The sequence below is a fragment of the Gigantopelta aegis genome, chromosome 6, assembly GCF_016097555.1.
Source record: "Gigantopelta aegis isolate Gae_Host chromosome 6, Gae_host_genome, whole genome shotgun sequence".
Classification (NCBI taxonomy): domain Eukaryota; kingdom Metazoa; phylum Mollusca; class Gastropoda; order Neomphalida; family Peltospiridae; genus Gigantopelta; species Gigantopelta aegis.
The window spans coordinates 54,850,043-54,861,291 of NC_054704.1; the positions used below are offsets into that span (position 1 = coordinate 54,850,043).

General features: G+C 38.2%; 2 non-coding genes across 2 annotated transcripts; one reads left to right on the forward strand and one right to left on the reverse strand.

Moving 5' to 3' along the window:
- Nucleotides 1–7,331: 7,331 nt before the first annotated feature.
- Nucleotides 7,332–7,403, reverse strand: Trnah-gug. The gene has a single exon. It is a non-coding gene; the product is annotated as a tRNA-His (tRNA).
- Nucleotides 7,404–7,754: 351 nt separating this feature from the next.
- Nucleotides 7,755–7,826, forward strand: Trnah-gug. The gene has a single exon. It is a non-coding gene; the product is annotated as a tRNA-His (tRNA).
- Nucleotides 7,827–11,249: the final 3,423 nt, after the last annotated feature.

Consider the following 11,249-nt stretch of genomic DNA (forward strand, 5'->3'; position numbering starts at 1 on the left):
CCTGTAATAAAAATGTCTGAAGCGACCTATTTTGTATGGTATAATTTATATGTGAAGCGGTTGGTGTATGAATATTTAACTAAGAACTGCATGGGCGGCATTTTTTGTATTACTGTCCAGATTTACCAATTACGACGTTGAAATTACAGTTATCAAATTTTGAGTGCGTTAAAATTCCATATGTTGATAGATTTGACATGGAGAAAGTGGTTTCAATGTTTCCGGAAATGGATGAAACAGGTGTGTCGCGAGTTTCTGTGTTTACTGGCCTTGTAATTGTAGAAGTGGCGACAACACAGGATGGTGGTGCGACACAAGTATTCGTGAGATTTAACATTTTAAATTAAAATCTCCAAAAAATTGTATAGGAACATCTGACATGTTACGATGTCTAACGCTGACACTTGGAAGTTTGACAGCAGACGATTACTGTTTGATGTCTAAAAATAGAATCAAGGAAATTCTTCGGGGATTCCTTTGTTGACATAATTCATAAAGTAGTTCCGGCTATAAGCCAAAAATAGCGCTAAACTGAGATTCATGGTGCTATGGATGTCAGTTTTTATTATCACGTGATACCAATTTGACCAATCCAAGGGTTTATAACAAAGGCATTTTTAGAGATTGGAATTATATTGTTGTTGTAGCTGTCATGAAACGGTTGCGGAGGTGACGTAACACAATATGACGGTCATCCGCCTATGACGTCACGTGGTCTATCCGGTTGGGGGCGATCAGCTGTGGTGCCCGTTTGTTGTACTTGTGTCCGCAGATCATAAATTGCCCGTCAACTGCAACCCAACGCCCTTGCAACGTCAGCTGCTGACATTCTCGCGTTCAACATGCCGACGGCACGTTCATGCTGCACATTTGTGAGGCGTGGCATCGAAACAGGTCGTAACAAATATCGTTTTGATGTGGTTTTTCGTTGTGTCAGACTACTGTGAGCAAGTACCGATGAAAACACGTGTGCTATTGTAGTCACGTGACCAGTGCCACATGCAAAACCACGTTTGCCTCAATGGTGCTGTGCACGTGCTATGGATCGGGTCACGTGGACTGTGATGGGCTTCAAATGGAGTGTCGACATTGCCATTACAATATTTATTCCTGAAAAATACCTGCTTCAGGCCCGTACGCAGGATTTTTAATGGGTGGGTGCGAATTGCTCGTGATGGAACTAATCAACATAAAAATAACCCCTCAAAACAACAACGATTACGTAACGTTATTTAAATTTAATACAGAAAAGTGGACCTTTAGTAATTTGGGGGGGGGGGGCGTACACCCCCACCCCCCTCCAGCCTACGCCCCTGGAAGTAAACGTTATATAATGTAATAGCCTATCTAATTGGCAGTAATACATAACGGGTTGTTTATTCAAAAATTATTAATATTTATTATCTATGACCGTTTATTTACATTGCTTTATTATAATTGTGTACAGTTCAGCTGTTATGTAATAAATATAGGGTACACTTATCTATTTATTTATTTGTTGTTTGTTTGGTTGGGGTTTTAAAAATTATTTATTGTTAAATACAACCTCGATTTTCTACCAAAAGAATATTTATTACTATGAACATTTTATAAATTGTTTAAAATCGCAAATCTTAGTTTCAAACTGTAAAAATGCATACTAAGTGTGGTTAATATACAAACCTGATTGGATAAAGTTACACTATAGTGAAAGAAGAGTCTGTCACGTTGAAATACCTTTATAAATAGACTAGAGCTCGTCTCCGTAACCGTTATTTGTGAGAGGCACGTGCGTTTTAAAAAGATATTGTTAAAATTAATTTTGTGGTATTAGAAACACCAAGATGACCACACACACTCCGGACGCATGGCAATGGATAATCTAAACAATAAAATCTGTAAGTAATGTTTGATTTCAATTATCAAAAACGGCTCTTATGGTGAAAACAATATTTTTTAAATGTATTTTGTGGTATTAGAAACACCAGGGCCCGTGCTTATAAAACTTAAAGTCTAGACTTTAACATAATGCTATTTGAATGGCGTTGCCATGACGTTAAAGTCTGGACTTTATTAAAGTCTACACTTTAAGGTTTATAAGCACGGGGCCAGGATGACCAGAAACACTCCGGACGTACAGTAATGGGTAATCTAAACAATAAAATCAAAGTAATGTCTCATTTCCACTATACAAAACGACTCTATGGTGAAAATTACGCCGTAGTGTTTAAAAACTAAGGTTTGCCTCTTTAAATGTCATGTGACCCTCCAGTTTCTTGATTAGTTTGAAGATTAAATACAAAATATCACCCTTTTTTTGTATTACACAAATACAACCTCAGTCGTCTGACATCATGTCATGTCAGTTTGTATTTCAAATATACTAGTATTCACTTTGTCAGCAGTGGTAATTGATTTGGTGTACGGCAGCCTTTACTACTTGCTGTTTGGAATGTGAAACTTAAAGGTTAAACTGTGGATTGTGAGATAATTTATCAAATATGCCACGTACTTGTTACACTCTGTCAGAGCACCCGAGTCAGACATGCTGGCGTTGGCGTTGTTGAACCGGGTTCACCCAAAAGACAAAGAGGATAAAATTAATTAATTTCATTCACTGTTAAACACTAGAAACGCATGGAATTAAACTTTAAAGTCAGGTGATGTAACATTTTGCCGAAACAGGCCCGTATGAACGATATCTGGAGGTGTGGGTGCACAACCTCTAGTTTCACCAAGTCACATCAGAGGCGGATCTGGGGGGGGGGGGGGGGGGGGGGGGGGGGGGGGGCAGGAGCCCACCCGCCCTTTAAATTTTGCGACAGTTATAATTTTATTATATATTAATATTAATCCCCTTCCAAATCTGCCCCAAAGTTCCCTTGCCATTCCGCCTCATGTCATTAGGGCCCCATGGATTTTCTGGATCCGCCTGTGCACATTATTATCTCCCAATTTGGCAATCTGAGGTGACATGGGGTGGCTTTCATGTATTACTTAACAAAGATTTGAAGTAGCAGGGGCGTAGGCTGGGGGATTCGGGGGTTTGGACCGCTTTCAGAACTAAAACATACAGAGTAGTTTAAGGAGAAAACTTAATGTATTGTCAAATTGTTAAAATTTGGTTTCTTAAATATCGTAACTTGTAGGATAACAATATTAAAGAAAAAAACAGTTTAGTAATATGGAATGACCCATGTTAAACGTATTCGACATATCACACTCAAATATTTTTGTTAATAAAGTTGATAAAAGAGAAATTGATAAATATAAACGTTGAAACATGGCTTTACGGACTTTGGAATGGCAAGGGGCAATTAATGGCAATAAGTTGCGAACTTATAGGCAATTCAAAAGAATTCCCTCTTTGTAGAGCCCTATGCTCGCTCTATTCTACATAGATCTCAGCGCAGCACTTAAGCGAAATTTCGGTGCGGCACCGGAAGTAAAAATTTAACTTGGAAGTTAAAACAATTCGGAGATTTACAAGCCGATAACACCGTTAAATAGTCGTATTTGTAAAGGTTGTAACCGAAATATTATAGAAGATGACTTTCATTTCCTGATCACGCGTAATTTCTATTCAGATTTAAGAATGAAGCTATGGGATACAGGGGCGTATGCTAGGTGGGGGGGGGGGGGGGGGGGGGGTTCGGACGACCCCCCCCCCCCCCCCCCCCCCCCGAAGCAAATGGTCCGCTTTTACAACTAAAACATACAGGTTTATACATATGGAGTTTCTGGTGGTGCAAAAACAAAATAGAAAAAGGTCCACTTGGTTCATATTCGTCCCCCCCCCCCCCCCCCCCCCCCCCGCCACCCTCCCAGGTCCAGATCACGCTACGCCCCTGGGATACAGACTATAATAAGTCCTAACTTATTTGAATTATTACCTGTGGACCAGTTTAAATCACTTCTGTGTTCTGCCAAACGTTGGCCGCTACTCTTTTAACCATACTCAAGAGAGAAAAAAAATGCTAAGTGTATAATAATTGTATGACTGATTTTACCGAAAACCCTAATTTAGCATTAGTATTATATTTAAAAAAAAAATTTTTTTTAAATAAACACATGTTAAATTATGTTTTACTTAGAAGTTAGCACAATGTGCTTTTAAATAGCTAAGAATATCAAATGTTTGTTGTGTCTCGTAGGCCGTGTGGCCGGATGCTGACTTTTTAACCTCTGTATAAATACATGTATCTTTATATTACATGATTTATGTACAGCATGTGAAACTATAATTAAATATTTTGTCTTCTTTTTTTCTTTCTTCATTATTTTTATTTATATAGAATGAATGAATGAATGAATGTTTAACGACACCCCAGCACGAAAAATACATCGGCTATTGGGTGTCAAACTTATTTATTTGTAGGACAACAAATACGTACATTTTCGTCCTCGAATTGGTTGCGGGTGGGGTTGGGGATGGTGTTCGAACAGTCCCCTCGGTGCCTGTAAAAAGATGAACTAAAATGCTTACAGCCGGCTAGAATCTAAAATAATAATAATTAAAAAAATAAATACTACTACTACTACTACTAATAATGATAAACAATATTTTTATTATTATTAAAGGGACACACCCTAGTTACGGCTAGATGTTAACCATTACGGCGTTGTTTTTCGCTATTAAACCCATTTTTTCACAAATAAAATTGCACTTTACTTACCGTTTATTATTTAGAATATACATTTCCATTCACGTGAAATGTTTTTTGGTAATCCTGGTAATCCTGGTTTTTGTAATACCACAAAATGCATTTTTCGTATTTCTTAAAAACGGACGCACGTTTGAGAAAAAACCGTTGAGCAGACAAGGTCTAATCTATTTTTAGACGGGATATTTCCATTTCAATGTCGCAGACGTTGGTATACCACGTGACCGTTATAATTTTGGTTCGGTTTGTTTTCTCGTGCACGGTTCGCGCAATCAACATCCGATTTGTTGTTGTTCATTTGTGAGAGTTTTCTTCACAGTTCGTGAACATTTTCAGTAACAATAAAGTTCAGACAAGTAAGTGTCTCAATACAAAACGTTACAAACCCTTAAACCAATAATTATGCTAAGTCTTACGATATCTGGAGAGGGGATACAACCAGGACAGAACAGTTGGAACATGTCCAGGAGAGGTGAAAAGAACGCACCCCAAGTCTGTGCGCACTCTGTGAAATTTGTCGTGACGTAGGCATTGTTGTGCTTCGAGCGACATCTACCGGTGACATCAGAATACTAACTTTCAAAATTAGTTCAAGCAATTGGGACATGGGGATTCCCATGGTATTTATCGATATAAAACCTGCTTTTTCACTCCATTTAATAAAAACGTGATCTAAATGTGTTACAGGTTTGTAGATTAACCAAATTATAATTTATTTTCGCTGGATGGAACTAGGGTATGCGCCTTTAATAAATCCACACAATGATAAAAATGGCCCACCTCTTGGTCCAGGCTGGGCTATAGACCTGTATAAAGAGCTCTTGTAACAAAAACCGCATCTATAGACAAATGTGGGGGACTGGGTGTCAACATCTGCCTAGCTACTATAATAAGAAAGAAAGAAAGAAACAAACAAACAAAGAAAAACCAATAAATAAATACAAATGTTAGGAAAAAAATATATATACAGAATCCTACATGATACCATTTATCTTACGAGTTTTTAAAACGTATATAATCCAGCGAAAGAGAGTCAGAATGAGTTGTAAGACAAATAGAATCTACCGGACACGAATGTATATAGTATTCTATTTGTTACATACATTTGGCGTGCGCTACAACAGCTTGCTCTGAATGTGCACGTAAAGCCCTATGACATGACCTGACCTGACATACATTTAAACGTCTTTTCCAATTAAAACCGATTTATGGGTATTTCGCTTGCTGAATACGCGATCTACGTATAGTTTACAACAAAAAAATAAAAATAAAATAAAAATAATAATAAATAAAAAATAAAAAGCTTATTTATTTTAATATTATTTTTTGTGCCATATTATATACATTGCGCAACGATGTTAGTGAACAGCTCTTTAACAGCAACGAAACAAATAATTATTTTTAAAATAGAAAAAAAAGCAACATTCAAGCAAACAAAATTAAACGTATAGATTATCAGACTATTAATTAATATAATAGTTTTTAAGATCATACTAGCGTTATTAATTTGTTTTCAGACGCATGTGCGGGAAATCGTGTGGGTAGATCTAGACTATCGCGAGCAAAGTTGTTAGAGGGAGGGAAATACATTTGAAAAGCGGCCTCGGTGGTGTCGTGGTTAAGCCATCGGACATAAGGCTGGCAGGTACAGGGTTTGCAGCCCCGTACCGGCTCCCACCCAGAGTGAGTTTTAACGACTCAATGGGTAGGTGTAAGTAAGGCCACTACACCCTCTTCTCTCTCACTAACCACTAACAACTAACCCACTGTCCCGGACAGACAGCCCAGATAACTTAGGTATGTGCTCAGGAAAGCGTGATTGAACCTTAATTGGATTATAAGCACAAAAATATGTTGAAATAAATTAAATGAACATTTGAAAACTGAAGAAGAAAATTTGGTTGGAGCCGGGGGGGGGGGGGGGGGGGATTCGACCTAACTCGCGCTTGTTTAAAAACAACAAACATCACGTTTGTTGCATAGTGGTTTTATAATTTTCATATATTTAACGATTTTTTTTTACATGTTGTATTATATGTTGTTTCCTTTTTATGTGCCATAAAACATATTGAACTGAATTGTAAACCATTTGTGGTCTTTGGAAGTGCAGTTCATTGGGATGGCTCGGGCAACTATAGACTTTTTGCTATCATTCTTGATGGTAGTAGGCTTATTTGCGTTAATCATAATATTTCCGCACAACTTGACGGGGAACTTGTATTATATTATAATCTTTATTATATAATATCATGCCAGTAATATTTTATAATATTAAAAATATAAGCACTTTCTAATATAATTATTAGATTCGGTTCCACGACTGAAAATTATTACTCGTATTATTTTTAAACTGCACACAAAATAAAAAAATACAAAAAAATACATGTAATAATAATAAAAATAAAATAAAAAATTAATTAATAAACAAAAATGAGTACAGTCATGTTTAAAAACAAGATGTTATAATATGTTAAATTAGTTTTGAGATATTGTATTGAAAAAAAAAACCCAGAGAGAAGGTATAATCGATGAACTGGCGATATTTAATTTTATTATTTTTTAAAATATTAACATTTGATATATCAACAATAAATAGTAATAACATATTAAAATTTAATATAATAATAATGTAATGGAGAAACCCCAAAAGAAAACAAAAATGTTTACAACAAAAATAAAATGTTGATATGCCGTGACCAGGATTCGAACCTGGGTTATCGCGGCCACAACGCGAGGTACTAACCACTATACGATCACGGCTCCAATGCACTGCAATTTAAAAATTAATCATCAATGTACGAATATCGAAAACTCGAACTCCCTAAAACTACAAATTGCCCTCCCTTTTAATTTAATTTAGCCTACTGAGTGTCAAACAATATTTTAAGGCTATGATTGTCAAGGGAAATAAGATACTAACGAAAACAGTACACACAAGACTAAGTTATAAAACGTGTGTCTACATGTGCGTGACAGTGTGATAACAGTCACCGAATGTGCAGGTATAGGCCTACTATCCACACACAAAATAATGAATAAAAGAACCCTACACGATGGTAGAATGAAAACATATATATTTTAAATGTCGCAAAATGTTTCGTTGATCGTTTGGCCGTGATCGTATAGTGGTTAGTACCTCGCGTTGTGGCCGCGATAACCCAGGTTCGAATCCTGGTCACGGCATATCAACATTTTATTTTTGTTGTAAACATTTTTGTTTTCTTTTGGGGTTTCTCCATTACATTATTATTATATTAAATTTTAATATGTTATTACTATTTATTGTTGATATATCAAATGTTCATCGATTATACTTTCTCTCTGGGTTTTTTTTTTAAATACAATATCTCAAAACTAATTAAACATATTATAACATCTTGTTTTTAAACATGACTGTACTCATGTTTGTTTTTTAATTAATTTTTTATTTTATTTTTATTATTATTACATGTATTTTTTTGTATTTTTTATTTTTTTATTTTGTGTGCAGTTTAAAAATAATACGAGTAATAATTTTCAGTCGTGGAACCGAATCTAATAATTATATTAGAAAGTGCTTATATTTTTAATATTATAAAATATTACTGGCATGATATTATATGATAAAGATTATAATATACTAAAACGCAAAAGAAACGCAGGTCCTGAAAATGCGAAAGAATTGCACTTTGTAAAGCAGTATCTTTGGTGGAATTGAACCTCAACTGTGTTAAAGGACATGGCACACACCCACACCGCAGTCCCACCTGCGTGTCAATTTCATTACCTGTGTGACGTCACGAATTCTCAAAACACGTTGTTTGCACGTGCTGGATCATCCGTATCATGAATCCAGTGCAAACACACTCATTGAAATGCTTATAAAGCCTACACACCTGGATTTAATCGCATAAATTCAATTTGAGTAGTGACAGACAACAGAATCACATTTTAAAAATGCCGCGACTGACGCAACTCCAGCGAGGGATGGCCATCGGGATGTTGCAAGCCGGACAGACCCGTACTGCTGTAGCCAGACAATTGGGATGTCATGTTTCGACAATCGCACGCCTTTCTCAACGTCACCAAATCACTGGATCTGTGAACGATCGACCACGCACCGGCCGCCCGAGGGTGACAACCGCAGCCCTAGACCGGTACATCCGGGTGACCCACCTTAGGAATCGGATGCTGCCAGCAGCTAACACCGCTCACCAGGTGCGTGGTCCACGTGGTCCAGTGTCCGCCGATACCGTCCGACGCCGTCTGAGGGCAGCAGGACTCCGTAACCGCCGTCCTTATGTGGGACCAATATTGACCCCTCGGCACCGCCAACAACGTCAACAGTGGGCGCAACAACATCAAAGATGGCGACGTGGCCAGTGGCAACAAGTTCTGTTTACTGATGAGAGCCGTTACAATCTTTCCAACGCTGATGGCCGAATCCGAGTATGGCGACGTCGACATGAACGTTACTCCGACTGCTGCGTTCTGCAGGCCGACCGATGGGGCGGGGGTAGTGTGATGGTGTGGGGTGGGTTCTCATTCAACCACAGAACACAACTTCATGTGTTCAGACAACGCGTTAATGCCGCCGTGTACCAAAATGACGTCATCAACAATCACGTCGTTCCCTTCTTTGCCGCTCACCCACGTGTGCGCTTGCTGCAGCAAGACAATGCCAGGGCCGCACACTGCCAGGGCAACACAGGCGTTGCTGGCTCAGCACAACATCCCAACGTTGCCGTGGCCAGCCTTATCACCGGACATGGCGCCTATCGAACACGTCTGGGATGAAATCGGACGTCGCCTTCAGGCTCGCGGACAACCTCAGAATATGCAGGCGCTGGAGGCAGCATTGGTCCATGAATGGAACTCACTCCCTCAGGCATTCTTTCAACGGCTTGTCAACTCAATGAGGAGACGTTGCACTGCCTGTTTGAATGCCCAGGGTGGTCACACGCGATACTGACTTTGACAATGCTACAGGTCGTCTCTTTCACATTTTTAACATGGACCCCCACCCTACTTTATGACATGAAACAATAGCCAAAAAGGAATTCAATCAAACATTTCCAACACCAATGTGTGCCGAATTGGTGTAGCTCCAAAATAAATGTTGAAATCTTCATTTCGTTTTGTTTTTTTAATATTTTATATCCAATTTAATGAGAACCTGCGTTTCTTTTGCGTTTTAGTATATAATACAAGTTCCCCGTCAAGTTGTGCGGAAATATTATGATTAACGCAAATAAGCCTACTACCATCAAGAATGATAGCAAAAAGTCTATAGTTGCCCGAGCCATCCCAATGAACTGCACTTCCAAAGACCACAAATTGTTTACAATTCAGTTCAATATGTTTTACGGCACATAAAAAGGAAACAACATATAATACAACATGTAAAAAAAAATCGTTAAATATATGAAAATTATAAAACCACTATGCAACAAACGTGATGTTTGTTGTTTTTAAACAAGCGCGAGTTAGGTCGAATCCCCCCCCCCCCCCCCCCCCCCCCCCCCCCCCCCCCCCCTCCGGCTCCAACCGATGACTGGGGTACGGTTATAGAATATGTCCGCCACCTAAATACAACCATTTACTATACACTAAATAACGAATATGTAATTTTCGATAATTTTAACTACTCTGACGATTACTAAAATAAAGCCAATAACTCGAGTTAATTTCCATTTTATTTTATTTTATTTTAGGAACTTTGCGTTATTTTGTGTTTTATTTCAGGAACGGTCAGGGTTTAGTTTGTTTTAGGAACATAGGGTCGAGTGATTTTCTGTTTTACTTTATTTTAATTTAGGAACTTTGTCGGTCGATTGTTACAGAGGAGTGTTGATAGCCTACACGGCTACAGAGTGATTATGGTTAGCAAGGGGAGCTGGGGGGGGGGGGCTGCCCCCCCCAATAAGTCTCAATGTCCATATTTTTTTATATTATTATTTTTTTACTAAATAAATTATTTTATTTTCTTTCTTTTTCCTTCGTAAAAAACCATGCCCCACTTTTTTTAAGAATCCCACCAAAAAATCCCTCTTTTTACAGAAGGATTAGTGGCGGACAGATTCTATAACCGCTCCTTCGTTTGTTAATTTATTACTTAAATTTTTGCATTTACAGTTAAAATGCGAATTTATATATAATTAGCACTTCACCCCCCCCCCCCCAGCTTGTGCTCCCTTGCACTTGCCAGTGACATGACAGGCGGTCCCTTATCCCACCCACCCCAACCCTTTCCTATCCTGAACGCATAAATAACAACGTAAAACTCCATGACCTGACCAGTAACGACACGACAAATGGTGCCAGCTAGGTGGTGTGGTGACTTTGAAAAGGATATTTTTCTCGTTAACATCAGTGCACCACAACTGGTTCAAAGGCCGTGGTATGTGCTTTCCTGTCTGTGGGAAAGTGCATACAAGATCCCTTGCTGCATTAAGAAAAATGTAGCGGATTTCCTCTGATGACTACGAGTCAGAAATACCAAATGTTTGACATCCAGTAGCCGATGGCTAAAATCAATGTGCTCTAGTGATATCGTTAAACAAAACAAACTTTTTAATAGGCTATGAAAATTCACCTTAGCCATTAGGGTTATCTGTCCAAGGCAAG